This window comes from Heterocephalus glaber, unplaced genomic scaffold (assembly GCF_053883595.1).
Source record: "Heterocephalus glaber isolate CG9 unplaced genomic scaffold, H.glaber_assembly_v1.0 deba00001428, whole genome shotgun sequence".
Lineage (NCBI taxonomy): Eukaryota > Metazoa > Chordata > Mammalia > Rodentia > Bathyergidae > Heterocephalus > Heterocephalus glaber.
The window spans coordinates 24,712,171-24,727,957 of NW_028258293.1; the positions used below are offsets into that span (position 1 = coordinate 24,712,171).

A 15,787-nucleotide genomic window follows, 5' to 3' on the forward strand; every position below is an offset into this window, starting at 1 on the left:
TTTTTATATCCTTTTTAGCCATTATCTCCTCCCTAGTGGTCTTTGATGTGTAAATACAATTCCAGTACCTATTTACAAGTCACAGACACAAGATAGGCACATATATATTGTAAATTCACCCTGACATGGTAACTTTGTTAGGTTAATGAAGTTACTGGTTAGAGTCAGACAATCAATCGGGACCTTAAACAAGGAATTACAGGAAAAGCAAATCTTAAAAGAACACATTACTTATTTTGCTTCTACAACTACCTTAATATTCAGTCTATTAAGTTATCTACAACTTTTCTGTATCAGTTAAAAGTGGCATTGTCTTAGTTATCTCCCTTGTCTCTGGGACAAAATACCTGCCACTCATACTTAAAGGACAAGAGGTTTATTTTGGCTCATGTTTCAGTCCATGTTCTGCTGGCTCCCCAAAAATGTGGCAAATCACATCCCATATCTCCCATTTTCATCCCCTGGAAACCACTAATTTATGTGATGGAGAAGCTGTTCATTCACATCATGGCTTCAGGAAAGCGGAGAGCAAAGGGAAGGGCTGGCGAGGGAGATAAACCCTTCCAGACCATGTCCCAGTGACCCACCTCTTCCACCAGACACCACCTGCTAACCACAAGTCAACTATGAGCAGGTCCATAATCAGGTCACATTGCAAAAGCCCCACCCATGAGCCTGTAAGGCTCTTGGGGGATATCTAGATATAACCCAGAACAAATTTTGTCCCTCTAATTCTTTTTTCTGGTACCAGGGATTGAACTCAGGAACCAGAAAAAATTTTAAAAAGATGTATCCTAGGAAAATCCTGAGGCCAACACTATTTTTCATGCAAATGAAAAATTTAAAATGAAGGCCATGTAAAATTGTAAGGTCTTTGTCAATTGAATTCTCTGATAAATGCTTCAAAAGGAAAAAAAATGATGTTTTAAAAGAATATCAAAAAGAATAAAAAAATTTTTCTTATTAAATTAAACTACAATTCTATTTAACACGTATACTTAACTATCAATTACTGGTCCCCTAGGCCTCTATTGCTTACAGTGTGTACAGAGAAATCAATATGTGTGTAAAAGGGAAAAACAAGTTCAAAGGCCTGTGGAACAGAAATCCAGCTCATCAGATTAAAGTCTATGTAAACCATTATGACAATAGGTGTCTTTCTGCCTATCTCTTTAATAAACTATTATCTACTGATTATAAATAACTTTCGTCTTGAAGTTTCAAAAATAAAATGCTTTATTAAATTGCTAAGAGTTGTCACTGCAGTTTAGGGTGCCATACTTGAGAATGGGAGTACCTGAAGTTATAGTACAACATGAGTTCTTTTCTAAAATTTGAGATGAGACTGTACTAACGTTTACTCATAATATTTAAAAATAGGGTACTTTTTTTTTTCCAGTACCGGGAATTGATAAAATAGGATACTTTTATCACAAAGTTTTCTTTACTAATAGATCCAAACTTCATTAATTCTAAGAAATATTGTCACAATTCAGTTAAGTAATTATCAAAAATATAAATCATAGGGCCAGTGATTTAGCTCAGTAGTTTCGCCACCTGCTGTGCAAGTGCAAGGACCCGAGTTCGATCCCCGGTACCAAAAAAAAAAAAAAAAAAAATATATATATATATATATATATATATATATATATATATATAATAGATATCATTGGATACTGATATCAGCTAATTATTTCAATTCTTACTTAAGACAGATTCCATAATTTCTTTCACTATTGATATTAAATTCCTTAAAATTTAATTTTTTGTGTGTGACAGTACTGAATCTGAATTAAATTAGTGCCCAGAAATTTTTTTTTTTTTTCCCTGTACCGGGGATCGAACTCAGGACCTTGCTTTTGCAAGGTAAAACTTTTTTCTTTCTGGAACACTATGTAGTTGATTTTCCTCAAATCTCAATTCTCAGTAATTCTTGTGAAAGTCCCATCTCATCCTAAGTAGTTTCAACACTAAAAAGTCAATATGCAGAGCCAGGGATTTAGCTCAGTGGTTCTGCCACCTGCCTTGCAAGTGCAAGGACCCAAGTTCGATCTCCGGTACCAAAAAAAAAAAAAAGTCAACATATAGTGGAACATACTATGCTCTTTATAAATCAAAATAAAGGCTTCAACCTTGTTATATAAAAGTCAAAAAAATTAATGAATAATCTTTATTAAAAAGAAAGTATTTTCTCATTTTGAAAGGAAAATTTTATTCTGTATCAGGAAAGATCAAATTATATACAGATATAGTTTAATTGTTTGTTTTTTTTTTGGTACCTGGGATCGAACTTGGGTCCTTGCACTTGCACAGCAGGCAGCGAAACCACTGAGCTAAATCCCCAGACCATTAGCTTAATTGTTTTTATTTAAACCTGAAGTACAATTACCATTTATTGTTTAATAAAAAAGCCACAAAAACATTTATGTGCAGTGTCACTGTTGAACAATAACGATGATGTATATATATGCATTTGCATAGATGGGACATTTGGTAGGAAAGGCTGAAATATTAACTATTGCTATATCTGGGTAATGAATTAATGGATGCTTTTATTTCATCTTCTCTGATACTTTCTACTTTTCTACATATAGTAAAATTACTATTTTACTATTTTCAAATATATAACTATAACTTGACATTGATCATAGTGCTAGTACTACTAATAAAGGCATCAACTGAATGTCCATGGAAATTGATTGGTGGAAATTGAGATCTTTACCATCGTGAAATTCACATTCTGGAAGCAGAATCAGGGAACCAAATCAGTAATGAACAGATGTTAGTTATATAAGTGCTGTAAGTGCTAACATATCTGTGAGTAAACACAAGAATGTGTCTGAGATAATTTCCAAGTAAAGTGGTCGTATAAATTAAAGCTGAATCAAGCAGAAAAGTACAGGAAGCATATTTCTGAAAGAGGAGAAAACATATACGAAGAGATGGTGCCTCAGAAATTATAATGCATTTGGAACACTAGCTTGTAATCTATTTGGATATATCTTGAACTTAGGTAGGGTACACTTTAGAATAGAATAGTAAGAAATAAATCTAAAGAGGAAGTTAAGTCTGAAATTACTCGATTTTCTGTATTATGCAAAGAGGGATTTGTTTTATCTTAAAAGCATTATAAACTGTAGAAATGAGCACATATTTCTGTTGCACCCAGTGAGAGACAACCAACCAGAGACCGATATTAAATCCACACAGGAGTTTTTTACCGGCCGGGACCCGAGCCGAGCATCAGACTCGAGCCTCAACTGGGGGTTGACAAACATGTTTTATACACCTTTGAGGCCAATAGTTCCTAGGGCCCCCTATGGGATAGAACTAGTAAAGCAAGCAAAAGGTACAGAAGCCTAGAACATTTGTAAAACAATAGTTGACTAATTGTTATTTCTAAAGAGACTTTCTAAGGGGAGGAGGTTTTTAAGCTTCCTCCTTCTGAATTCATCTAAAGGGCAGGCAGGTGGGTCAAGCAGCAATATGGAGTCTGTCTTGCTAACTAGGTTCCTTCATTTCTATTTTGGGAAAATTAGTATGGCTTCAGAGAAGAGGATGGAATTAAAATCTTTAGATCAATCAGAGCCAGGTGGCAGAAATGACACTGGACTGAACAATTGTAACTGAAAAGAATGATTCTAAAGATATCTGCAGTCTAAATGGATATAACTCGCAAATGTATGTGTGAAGAGATTTATATGAGAGTCCCACTGCTTGGTCAATGCTAGTTTGTGATAACCATGGCATTGTCCAACCCATTTTATGGTTGAATAAGAAGGAAGAACCTATATCCCTCCTCTTAACACCAATTTACACTCATAATGAAATAATTATTCTAATTACTTACACAAATGATTGAACATTTATAGCCTTAATAAACTAGCACAGAGAGGCAGAGGATGTAGCTCAGTGGTAGAGCACATGCCTAGCATTCATGAGGCTCTGATTTCAACTCCTAGCAACAAGATGAAACAAAACTAAGGTAAATGAACAACAGACAAACAAAAATCCAACAGAGAGAAACACAAATTCCTTCAAACACGCACATATGATAAACATGGACATTTCTCTGTAGGTTATTCTAGCAGTAGTCACGAGAGCACTTGGTGTTTTGAAATTCTCTGGGGATTCTTTTCTCTCAGGCTCCCACCTGAGTTCTGATCCTGCAGGGACACTCAGGCTACCCCAGCATCTGGGACCTCGGTGCCTCGGGAATTCCATGTGGAGTTCACAATTCTCTCATTGACCTCTTTATGTCTGTAGTCCCTCAGGGGGCTGCAAGCTTTGATTTCCTTCTCCAAAGGTCCAGAAGTAGGAATAAGAGGACTGGTCTCTCAAGGGTGATTTTGCTCTTCACCCTTAAGTCTCCATCGAGGGCCTGAGGTTTGGTAAGTATTGGATTTGGAGTAGGCTGCATGTTGGGAAGTCAAGAGCAGATCTGAGGTTCCAGAGGGGATCAGCTGAAGGGCAAAAAGAGATCCAGGAGAGGCTAAGAGAACAAAGAGGTGTTAGTTCAGGTTTCTCTTGTAAAGTAAGGCCAACACCTCTGGATGCCAGATTTGAAAGTCTCAGAGAATAGGATTACTATGAATGGGGCAAAGAAACAGGTAGGACTGAGCATATATGGAGGATGCAACTTGCCAGCTGAAAGCAGGCAGGATCTGTGAGCTTAGAACCAGAAGGACTCAGTCTGGTTTCTGTGTGAGTTGTGACTTTCAGTCATCCTGTGGGATTCTGCTACCCAGGAACATTTTCCGATATCTGTAGTAGTGGTAATAATAAAATAATGATAATAACAATAATGATATTACATAATAGTTGTTGTTTATTAAGAGCGTGACATTTTTCAGAATCTGGGCTAAGAATCTTTTCATATAATCCCCTCACAAAGTCTATAAAAAATAGGCATTTTAGCAAAATATATTAAATGGTTCAGGGTAATATATTCAAGTAGCAGCCACAGACCAAATGTAAATTTTATATACTTGACTTTAAAAGTTGTTTTCAGAGCTGTTACCTACACCATGACACTATGGATTTTGTGACTCCAGGTGTACCTGGATGTGTGTGTAATTTTATTGTGATTTTTATTCAACTGCTTACTCTGTCACTCATGCACTAACTCTTCCATTTGCTATTTTAGGTATTCATTTATTATACTGAAGTTTAGTGGAACATAGGATAAATGTAGGGGAGAATAGAAGTGGAATAAGAGAAGTGTGGCTGAAAAGGTAGAGTTTCCACATCCAATGGAAGCTTGTGTGCCATGATTTAAACACTATTTATTGATTCAGTAAAATTAGTGTTTTACAGAAATTGAGCTTAAGTAAGAAGATAAAGTTATGGATGTGAAAAATGTCTTAATCTCAAGAAAAATAGAAGATAGACAAGTGAATGTAATAATTGTTAAGTGGTACCATAGGAAATAAGTACATAATTCTGTGAGTACATACAGGTGGGACCCTTAATTCAGTCTTGAGAATTAAAAAAGGTTTCTGGATGAGTTTGTATCTCAGCAAAGCTAAGAATGATGGGCAAAATATGTGGTCTTAAAAATGTCTTCTGTCACTGGTAGAAATTTCTCAAGCACTGTTAATAAAAATGATAGCTGTGATATTATTTTTATCTTTCATAGAAATGCTTTTAGTTTCTTCCTAGCTTGGAATATTATTTGCTTCCAGTTTGAATGGATTTATTTTGCTTTAATTATGAAGTAATATGTATATAATGCATTAAAATAGAGTTTCAGAGACACAGAGGATGAAAATATTTATTTTTGTCTGAACTCATTAATGATGTTCACTGGCATCATTGTGTAGGTATTGAGGATGTTATCAAAATAAAACAAAATGAGCAAAATTAATATGGTTTGCCTTTGCAGAGATTTTAACCTCCCCAGACAAACAAACAAATGTTAAACAAGATGTTGTAAGTTGATGTCTTTCATAAAAGAGGAAATAGAATTTTCTAACATGGAGAGAGCTGGAAACTTCCCCAGAAAGTATATTTAAATATTCTTATTTTTGGTACCAGGGATGGAACTCTGGTCCTTGCACTTGTGCAGCAGGCAGCGAAACCACTGAGCTAAATCCCTGGCCCTATTTAAATATTCTTAAATGGACTGAAATGGGCCTCAGCTGAGATTAAAACAGTATGTAGAGGGCCGGGGATTTAGCTCAGTGGTTTCGCTGCCTGCTGCGCAAGCGCAAGGACCAGAGTTCGATCCCTGGTACCAAAAAAACCCAAACAAACAAACAAAAAAACCCAATATGTAGAACTTAGTTTTGCCTGAAAGTAGGAGAATGAATGTAAATAGTTGTTCTAAAACAAGGGGTCAGTCTGTATGTATAGCCTTACAGTCATGAGACTCTGGTGCTGATGGGATGTGTATTCCCTCACCTGTATTTGGAATATCACCCATTATCTGATTAGACTTATGTTCCTACCGCCATTGTTAAGAAAAATGCATTATTCAGTGCATGGTAACTCAGTGTATAGAACCATCTCAGAACAACTTGCAGTTTGACTGTTCAGCCTCAAGGAATGGCAGTGGCTTTGTTCTTTCCATCACCTCTGGCCCCATTTCTGTTTGTTTCAGAGAGAGGACATGAATCTCAATGGATACTTGAGTGAAAACTTAAGAGTAAAGAGCTACATATTATAATCAGCATCTGTGTAAATAAAGTGACAGGGAAATTTATCTTTATCCTTTTTAATGAAAATTGCTTTTAACATACCCAGTTTTAGAAAATGTAGGCCCCTCTTGAGCAAATATTCTTGGAATGTGATAAAAAGCATAGAGAAAGTAAGAACAAATTGTGGAGGCATTCGTTGTTAGTTGTATTAAGAATTTTTTATTTTAAATCAAAAAATGATTGGATGGATATAATTTAATGTATGTGGGTTCCTTAAGTGAAGGTAGATATAAATGGTGAATTGCAAGTTTCTTTTTTTGGGTCAGCGGATGAAGTTAATATGCTCTGAAGTACTGGAAAGAGTAGGAGGAAGCAGGCTTTAGGGAAATACAGGTATTAATTTTAAGTTTTTGAAAAAACAAATTTTGAAGAGTCAGTAAGATATCCAAAAGAGGGTATCCATGGTGCAGTTGAATATGCATGTCTTGCAAGATCTAAAGGAGAGGTAAAGAGTTGAGCTATGTCAATATATATCATTAATTGGGAACTTAAGAGTTGATATAGATCAGAAAAGTGGTCCAGAAGAGAAAAGCCTTTTGCAAAGCCTTAATAAATAGCAGGGTGCAAAAGAAAGAGGAAATAGCAGAACACAGGAGGAATAGGCAAAGGATGAGATAGGATGCCCGTGAAATTGAAGAAAAACTCAGAGTGTGGTAACACAATATTAAGGAAAGAGGGTGTGTCAGGATTGAGAGAGATGACCAAGAACACCAGCCAGAGGCTGCTGAGAAGTCACCTAAGGACTGAAGAGGGGAGGCACAGGTGTCATCGCTGTCCTAGTTGAAGGTTACTTCAGGGTACTTGTGAACACAGAGACAAGAGCAGAGTAGATTAAAGGACACAGGGAGCATAAAACAGAGATGAAGAGTGTAGGCACCTACACAGTTGTGAATGGAGAAATGTCATTTTTCCCATTATTTAGATTACAAGAGGAATTTGGACACACATCGTTTAACTGCCAAATGAACAGAGTATTAAAAGAGCTACACTGAAAATAAAAGAAAGAGACTGAATGATAATGAAGGGTACAGGACAAGGTAGGAACACCTGAGATAGAAGATGAAGATTTGATTTTGGTCTCAGATGTGAAAGGGACATCAGGATTACACGATTATATATCACATGACAGGGAAGTAAGATGAAAGGTTTCTATTGAGAAAGAAGGAATTGAAGTGAGATGGGGAATATGCTTTGAAGAAGTTAGAGAAACAGAATTCTTAGAGGGAGACAGAGCTAAATAAAATTGTACAGTTGGATCCTTTGGACAATGCTGCCGCCCATGAAGTTATAGGAACACAATATGCCTACTTAGGAAGTTTGCACGTTTGTTTTCCATGTTTTAGAAAATTTATTAGGTTCAGTACTCCAGGGAGTGAGTTTTGCTGCACATATAAAATTGAAGGTCAGTGGAGCAAGGTGAGTAAATATATATTAGGAAGAGAGTGAAATGATGAAGCATAGAATTTAACCTGGATAGAGAAGAACACCTGGACTTTAAATAAATAGTAGTAAAAATGACAATCTCCTAGAGGGGTCAAGAGTTTAGAAGAACAAATTGGTGATATTTGTATCACATAGTTGAACAGATTCAAAATAGAATGTGTTAATCTGTGATTTATGGGACTAATCAAATTTGAATTACAGTACTTCAAAAGATGGCCCTTGCTAAGGCATGGTGGCACATGCCTGTAATCCCAACATTCGGGAGGCTGAGGCAGGAGGATCACCATGAGTTTGAGGTCAGCCTGGGTTACATAGTAAATTCAAGGCCAGCCTGAATGACATAGTGAGACTTTCTCAAAAAAAAAAAAAAAAAGGGCCAGGGATTTAGCTCAGTGGCACCCCATCTACCTTGCAAGTGCAAGGTCCTGAGTTCAATCCCAGTACCAAAAAAACTCCCCCAGATGACCCTGGAATGAATTAGACGATTACAGTTCAGTAACAATAGAAAACCATCCTGCTTTATTATTGTATGTTTGTGATACTTATTGACTATATACATTGTGTGAAGTTGATATATATACATATCACATCTTAATCCTTTTTATTTTTCTTTCTCCTCCTCTCCATCCTCATATCCCCTAAGTTCTGGGTAAGTAGTCACAAGAATGTTAAACTTGTTGCCATTAATGGCTAGATACATGTCTTCAAAGAATCAAAGGGAATTACAAGGACAGTTGTGGATAAAAAGAATATAGAAAAAATGGGTGAATAAAAAAGATTGTTGGTACTGGAACATATTTCTTTAAATAAGAGTGCTAAGAAGAGATGTTTGCAAGTAGCATGACTTGTACCCTCACTAAGTAGTGTTCTTTTTAGTAGTTCAAAGCAGCCTTTGCCCTATTTAATACTTTATAAATTAAAATTTAGTTTTTGTGATTTACATTTTAAAGGTGTTTCCTTTAAATTTGTCTAAATTATACTTGTTTATACTTTTATTTTATCCTTCCTTGGTTATTTTGTTTTAGGTCATTCTCTTGTGCAAAATTTAATTGTGTTTTATTTTTAAAAACTTCATTGATAGCACTGGTTTTTAATAGGGCAGTTCAAGCAATCTACATTGAGAATCATAAGTGATATGCTTGGTTTTATTCTGTTAACCATTTTTATGCTTTTAGGTTACTACATTTTTCTTTATGTAGCTTAATTTTGTGTCTCTTGCTCCATGGATATCATATTATATTCTATTTTCCACATAATCTACTGGCTCTATAGAGAAGTTTGGTTAGGAAAAGACTCCTTGGGCTTGATTCCCAGGTTTGTTATTTTCTTATGTGGCTTTTGACACGTTACCGCTCTCCGCATCAATTTCTCCATTTGTAAAATGTAGATGATACTATTACCAGTCTTGTAAGATTGTTAATAGAATTGCAAGGTGATTTCATGTAAAGACATTTCAACTGCATAGTGTGTTGGAAGTTTTCATAGAACATTAGCTCTAGATATAAAGTTTGCTTATTTGCTTCTACCTTGACTCAGGATTTATAAAGTATAAAGTCTATTTTTCTCCCACTAGAGGTCCCCTCTGTGTTATAAAAAAAAGCATATTTGAAGCAGATTTCCTTATTCTTTCCAAGGGTGGCCCTGAGGCTAAGCCTCACATCCTTTCTCATATCATTTTCCCGGTGAGATGTCAAACATCACGGTCTCAGGGAACATTCTGGCCTGTAAATCCCAGGGTTAGCAGAATAATCATTGAAATGGGGGTAGGGTTGGTGTGCTGGACAAATTAGAGTTCCAGCCACCTACTTATTTACATTCTTCTCTACACGGTCACTCCTGTGAATTCTTGGCATCTAACAGCAGGTTGAGGCACCATGTGAGGTGGGACACGAGCATGAAAACGCCTTGTTTCTGCCAGTTTCTGAAGATGAGATCTTCTTTGGTAGGATTGAGAATCTGTTGTACAGTAGGAATTTATAATCATTAATTATCTCATCTTTCTCAAGATGATAAGCATGGTTATTAATAACATACAGGAAAGAAGAAACCTGACCCTGAGGAAAGGTTAGAAGAAGAACCACCATTATCATTTTCTCATGTTCATTATATACAATTTGTTTTTAGGATGCAGAAACTATTCATGATATCTCAATGGCCACGTACAACCTAAGTGGCTACAACACAGCCCCCTTTACTCTTGTGGGCATCCCTGGACTGGTACCATGTCTGGATTGGCATCCCCTTCTGCTTGATCTATTTAATGGCCATTGTGGGCAACAGTGTCCTTCTCTATCTCATTGTGGTGGGCCACAGTCTTCACATACCCATGTTCCTTTTCTTTTCTATGCTGGCAACAACTGACCTTGTCCTGTCCACCACATGGGTCCCCCAAACTCTTAGCATCTTCTGGCTTGGTCCTCAGCAAATCAGTTTTCCTGGCTGTCTCACTCAGTTATTCTTTTAGCACTACAGCTTTGTCCTGGATTCAGCTATACTGCTGGCCATGGCATTTGACCGGTATGTGGCCATCTGCTCCCCTCTGAGATACACCACTGTTCTGACCCCCAAAACTATTGTCAAAATTTCTGTGGGAATCTGTTTCTGAAACTTCTGTGTTTTTGTCCCCTCTGTTTTCCTTGTGAATCGACTTCCTTTCTGCAAGACACATATCATTGCTCACACATACTGTGAGCCTATAGGTGTCACCAGGCTTGCTTGTGCTGATATCTCTGTGAACATCTGGTACGGCTTTTGTGTTCCCATCATGATGGTGATTATAGATGTGATCTCGATTGCTGTCTCGTATACTCTCATCCTACGGTGCTGTTTTTCATCTCCCCTCTGGTGATGCCCGCCAGAAAGCCCTCGGGACCTGTGGTTCTCATGTCTATGTCATCCTCATGTTCTACATACCTGCATTCTTCTCCATTCTTGCCCATCGCTTTGGGCATCACGTCCCTTGTGCCTTTCACATCATGTTTGCTAATCTTTAAGTAATCATCCCTCCTGCACCCGGCCCTATTGTCTATGGAGTAAAGACCAAGCAGATCCGGGACAAAGGAATTCTGCTCTTTCCCAAATGGTCCCACTGATATGACTTGCTTGAAGTCTGCAAGGCTAATTTTCCAGAGTATGTTAGGTCAGAAAATGGATTTGTATCCAGTAGTCACAGAGAAAGGGCAGATGAAAAAATTCCTCATTAATCTGAAGTGGAGTTTGCTTTTGTTGTTGTTTTAGGCAAAAGTCTATTCAATCATTCCATAGGAAAATAATTTCTGAGTTTATAAAATAATAAATATTTAGTTTGCTTCTGGAAACAATACTTGTGGTGCTCTTCATGGCTGATCCCAGGTGCTCTTCAAAAAAATCTCAATAAAAACAATAAAATGATTAAGATTTTTATTCTCCTTATAAAGATCTCTAAGGAATAGGAATTTTGTTTTAACATTTATATAGCATAGTAGTATATTTATGCATCATTATGAATAGAGAATTGCTGCTCTGGTGATTTTGTGAGGTTCTTCTGGATTTTTAATATGGTGGTTGCTATCCATTCATTTCTAGCCCATTTCAAGTATAGCTCCTGGCTTATACTAGGTATATAAGCAATATTTATCAAGTAAATGAATAGCAAAAAATCATGAAATTATTAAAGTCCAGCTATTTTCCTTAAGTGAAGGGAAAGAGCAACGATAAAACCTGAAACTAATTTTTCATTCCATGTTGAGAAAACCAAGGAAGACATTTGTGGGTGGAGTTCTCCACAAGGATGAAGCTAAATCACTGTGGCCTCTAAAATAGATAAGTATTTTAAAAAATTAAGTCAAGGAGCTGGGTGTGGTGGCACACACCTGTGATCCCAGCACTCTGGAGGCTGAGGCAGGAGGATTGCCACACGTTTGAGGTCAGCCTGACTACATAGTGAATTCAAGACCAGCCCGAACTACAGAGTGAGACCCTGTCTCAAAATAAAACAAAACAAAATAAAATGAGACAAAACAAAACAAGAAGTTAAGACACATGCTTTGCACTGCTTAAAAATCCTTATTTTTCCTCACATGTGGGTCAGAATTTCAGCTGTAAGCTTTCTTTCAGTTATGTGAGAGTGAAGTATGATTACTTACATGATTCACATTGCCTATAATTGGAAGACAGATGTTCATAGAAGGGGAAAAAAAACCCTGATAAGAAGAATAGAGAAAGATAATTTCAGAGAACTTTTAAAAAGTAAGTGATGTAATTAATAAACATTTTTATAGGATATACAGTTGAGGGACTCTTCTGTGTCTTATTATAAGAGAAAAACAGTGGACATCTTCAATTACTCTTCAGTAAAGCTAAATAGTTTGTGGAGAGACAATATAATGGCAATTTCTTTAGCTCTGGTTTAATCCAGATATTCTAGAACATTCAGAGCACTGAGTGAGTTCTAGGAAATCTTCTTTCATTCATTCAACATTATTCAGCAAATATTTGACAGACTCTTCCTGTGTCTGAAACACTGTGTCCAGTGGGGTGCTCTGTGTACCACAGCAGAAATGGTCCCTGTGCTTGTGAGCCAGGAGTCCAGAGGGGCAGGCAGGCCTCAAGCCTGCGAACACTGACATGTGCATAGCCCTTCAGCTTGTGTGGAGTCCTATGAGACATGAACAGTCCAGAAGACGGATTTTCGGCCTGAAAGCTGGGCAAGCTAATTAGGTCTCTAGTGTACTCAATAGGAGGTGTGTGAGCTCTCTGGATCAGAGGGCCAAGGTGAAGGTGGCGAAGTAAAAGAGATGAAGGCGACTAAACCACATGATCCTCAGTAGATGGACTTGGCCCCTGCTCTGAGGTCTGGACTGTGATCTCAGAGCCCAGAATGTATGAATAGTGGAGATGCCATGGAGGGCTTGGGTGGCTTCAAGAAGGGTGATTTTACTTATAGACAGGAAGAATCAGATAGCAAAAGGGAATAATATTTCTCCTCTGCTTAAAGCAGAAAATAAGATAAACTAAGCCTTGGTCTGGGGGATGGATGTTATTTGAGCTGAGCCTAAGAATGAGACATAAATCAGGGTAGGGATAAGGTTGAACATGACTTTCGGCCTTGTCAGGTTAGGAATATGAGAGTATGGCCAGCATGGGGCTCATCTTAGTAATGACCCTGAGAGTCCTTGGCCTTGTGGTATGGTTTATGAGTGGTTACTTGTAGAGCGTAACACTCTAGATAAAAGCAATGGGGGTGGGGGAAGAGGCAAAATTGAGTAGGGAGGAGGCATAGAACCTAGTCTTTGAAAAACAAATTCTCAGAGGAAACCTTGAAGGAATTTGCAAACTATGTGGCAGTGACAAAATCCAATTCATGAAATACTTTTTTATTCTCATGTATGTGTGTGTGTGGTGTGAGGGGATTAGACCTGTGTGAGATTTTGTGTGGGTGAATATATGATGGCAAAATGTACTAGAAAGTATAAGTATAGATCAGGGTATGCCTGAGAATGTTAGTATCACGTGTCTGTGTGTGTGACAGAGATTGTGTGTCTGGTGTCTATGGTCTATCTAAAACAATTTGTGTTCACAAAGAAACAGTCCCCTTTTGGACAGGAACCTTAACTGATAGTGTTACTAAGTCCAAAGTATAGTATTAGGATATTATATATTGTACAGTGTGCTGGAAAACTTTTCCCTTTTCTTCCTTTTTCTTTTGTTTTCTTTTTTCTTTTATCTTCCTATCCTTTTTCCCTCCCCCCACCGCTTTCTTTTGCAAGTAGTTGTCCTGGGGCAGAAATCAACATGCTACAACATAGAGCACATCTTAACAATGTCCATACAGTTTTATAAGCTGCAATCGACTAACCCATGAAAAAGTATGCCCTGTAATTTGTTATTTTGTATTAGAGACAGAATGAGATGAAGTGTAGTCAGTTTGGCGAGCTTCCTGGAAGAGTTGTGTAAACTTGGGTGATCGGAAGAAAGAAGTGCTTCTCTTAAAATAGGAAAAACTGTATATCTTGATGTGTCCTGGATCTTGGTTTATGCATATTGCTACCATCATTATTAATGTTACCTTTCTACACTTCAAAGGGGTTCCCTTGGATAATAAATTATATGGTATCTCTATCTTTAGGAATCAATAATGATGATTGGTTGGAGATGAGAACAACTCAAGTGACTCTAAATCTCCTTTATCATTCTCTGTCTGTAGGACACAAGGCTTATGCCATCCTGGTCTGCCATGATCATTTTCAACTTGAGCAGTTACAACCCAGGACCCTTCACTTTGGTGGGATCCCAGGCCAGGAGCAATTCCATGTGTGGACTGGGGCTCCCTTCTGTGTGATGTACTTTGTAGCTGTTATGGGGAACTGCATTCTTCTCTATCTCATGACAGTGGAGTGTAACCTTCATAAACCTGTGTTCTTCTTCCTGTCCATGCTGGCCATGACTGATCTTATCCTGTCCACAGCTCATGTGCTTAAAAGACCAAGTATCTTCTGGCTAGGGACTTGAGAAATCACGTTCCCAAGGTGCCTGACACAAATGTTCTTCCTCCAGTATAGTTTTGTCCTGGATTCAGCCATTCTAATGGCTATGTTGTTTGACCACCTTTGTTTGGCCATTTGTCCACCTTTGAGATATACCATTATCTTGACTCCTACGACCATCATCAAGATTGTTGTGGGCATCTGCTTTCGAAGCCTCTACATCATTCTGCTGGATGTATTCTTGCTGACAGCCTTCCTTTCTGCAGGACACACATTATACCCCATGCCTACGGTGAACACATAGGTGTTGCCTGGCTTACCTATGCTGATATCCCCATTAATATCTGGTATGGCTTTTGTGTTTCCATCATGACTGTCATCTCAGATGTGATGCTTACAGCTGTCTCCTGTACCCTCATTCTCTGTACCTTTCGCCTGCCTTCTTGGGATGTCTGCCAGAAGGTCTCAGGCACCTGTGGTTCCCATATCTGTGTCATCCTTGTGTTTTACACACCTGCCTCTTTCTCCACTCTTGCTCATTGCTCTGGATACAATGTCTCCCTCACTTTCCAAGTCATGGTTGCCAACTTGTACATTGTTATCCCTCCCACACTTAACCCCAGACCAAGCAGTTTAGGAATAAGGTCATATTTTTGTTTTCTGCCAAAATAACAGAATGATGTTCCACTGGGCCATGGAAAGCCCAGGCTAACTTTATGGTGTTCATAAATGTGGCAAGAATGAAAAGCTAATGCTTTTAAAGGAAGAACTGCCTGCAGCTGTTTTGTATAAGACAATAGTGACTCGATCTGTATGAAAGAGCTAATTTTATGTCCAAAAAAAAAAAATCCATGATGACTCTTTGTTTGTGGAAAATGAGCTTTTACAGGTAATGATCACGAAGAAGGAGGTGAAAACAGTGAGTTGAATTAATCTACAAGAAAAAAAGCAATACAAATTTGGAAACTGAGATTTGGACCTGTGATGACTGAGAAGTGTGTTAAATATGACAGAAACTCAAGAAGAGAGTCTAAAAGCAAAAAGATCAATAAAAAAATCTGTTATTTATGGGATTATCTGATGGATATTTAGGACATTTCTGAAAATATTTGATTTTCATTACAGTACACTTTGTATTCTACTGTAGTTCACTTTAAATTCTTCTCTCCCACCAAAACCAAC

General features: G+C 37.6%; 2 pseudogenes; both read left to right on the forward strand.

The window, feature by feature from the left end:
• Positions 1–10,292: 10,292 nt before the first annotated feature.
• On the forward strand, positions 10,293–11,233 carry LOC106007663 (olfactory receptor 52H1-like; annotated as a pseudogene).
• Positions 11,234–14,355: 3,122 nt separating this feature from the next.
• On the forward strand, positions 14,356–15,277 carry LOC106007654 (olfactory receptor 52H1-like; annotated as a pseudogene).
• Positions 15,278–15,787: the final 510 nt, after the last annotated feature.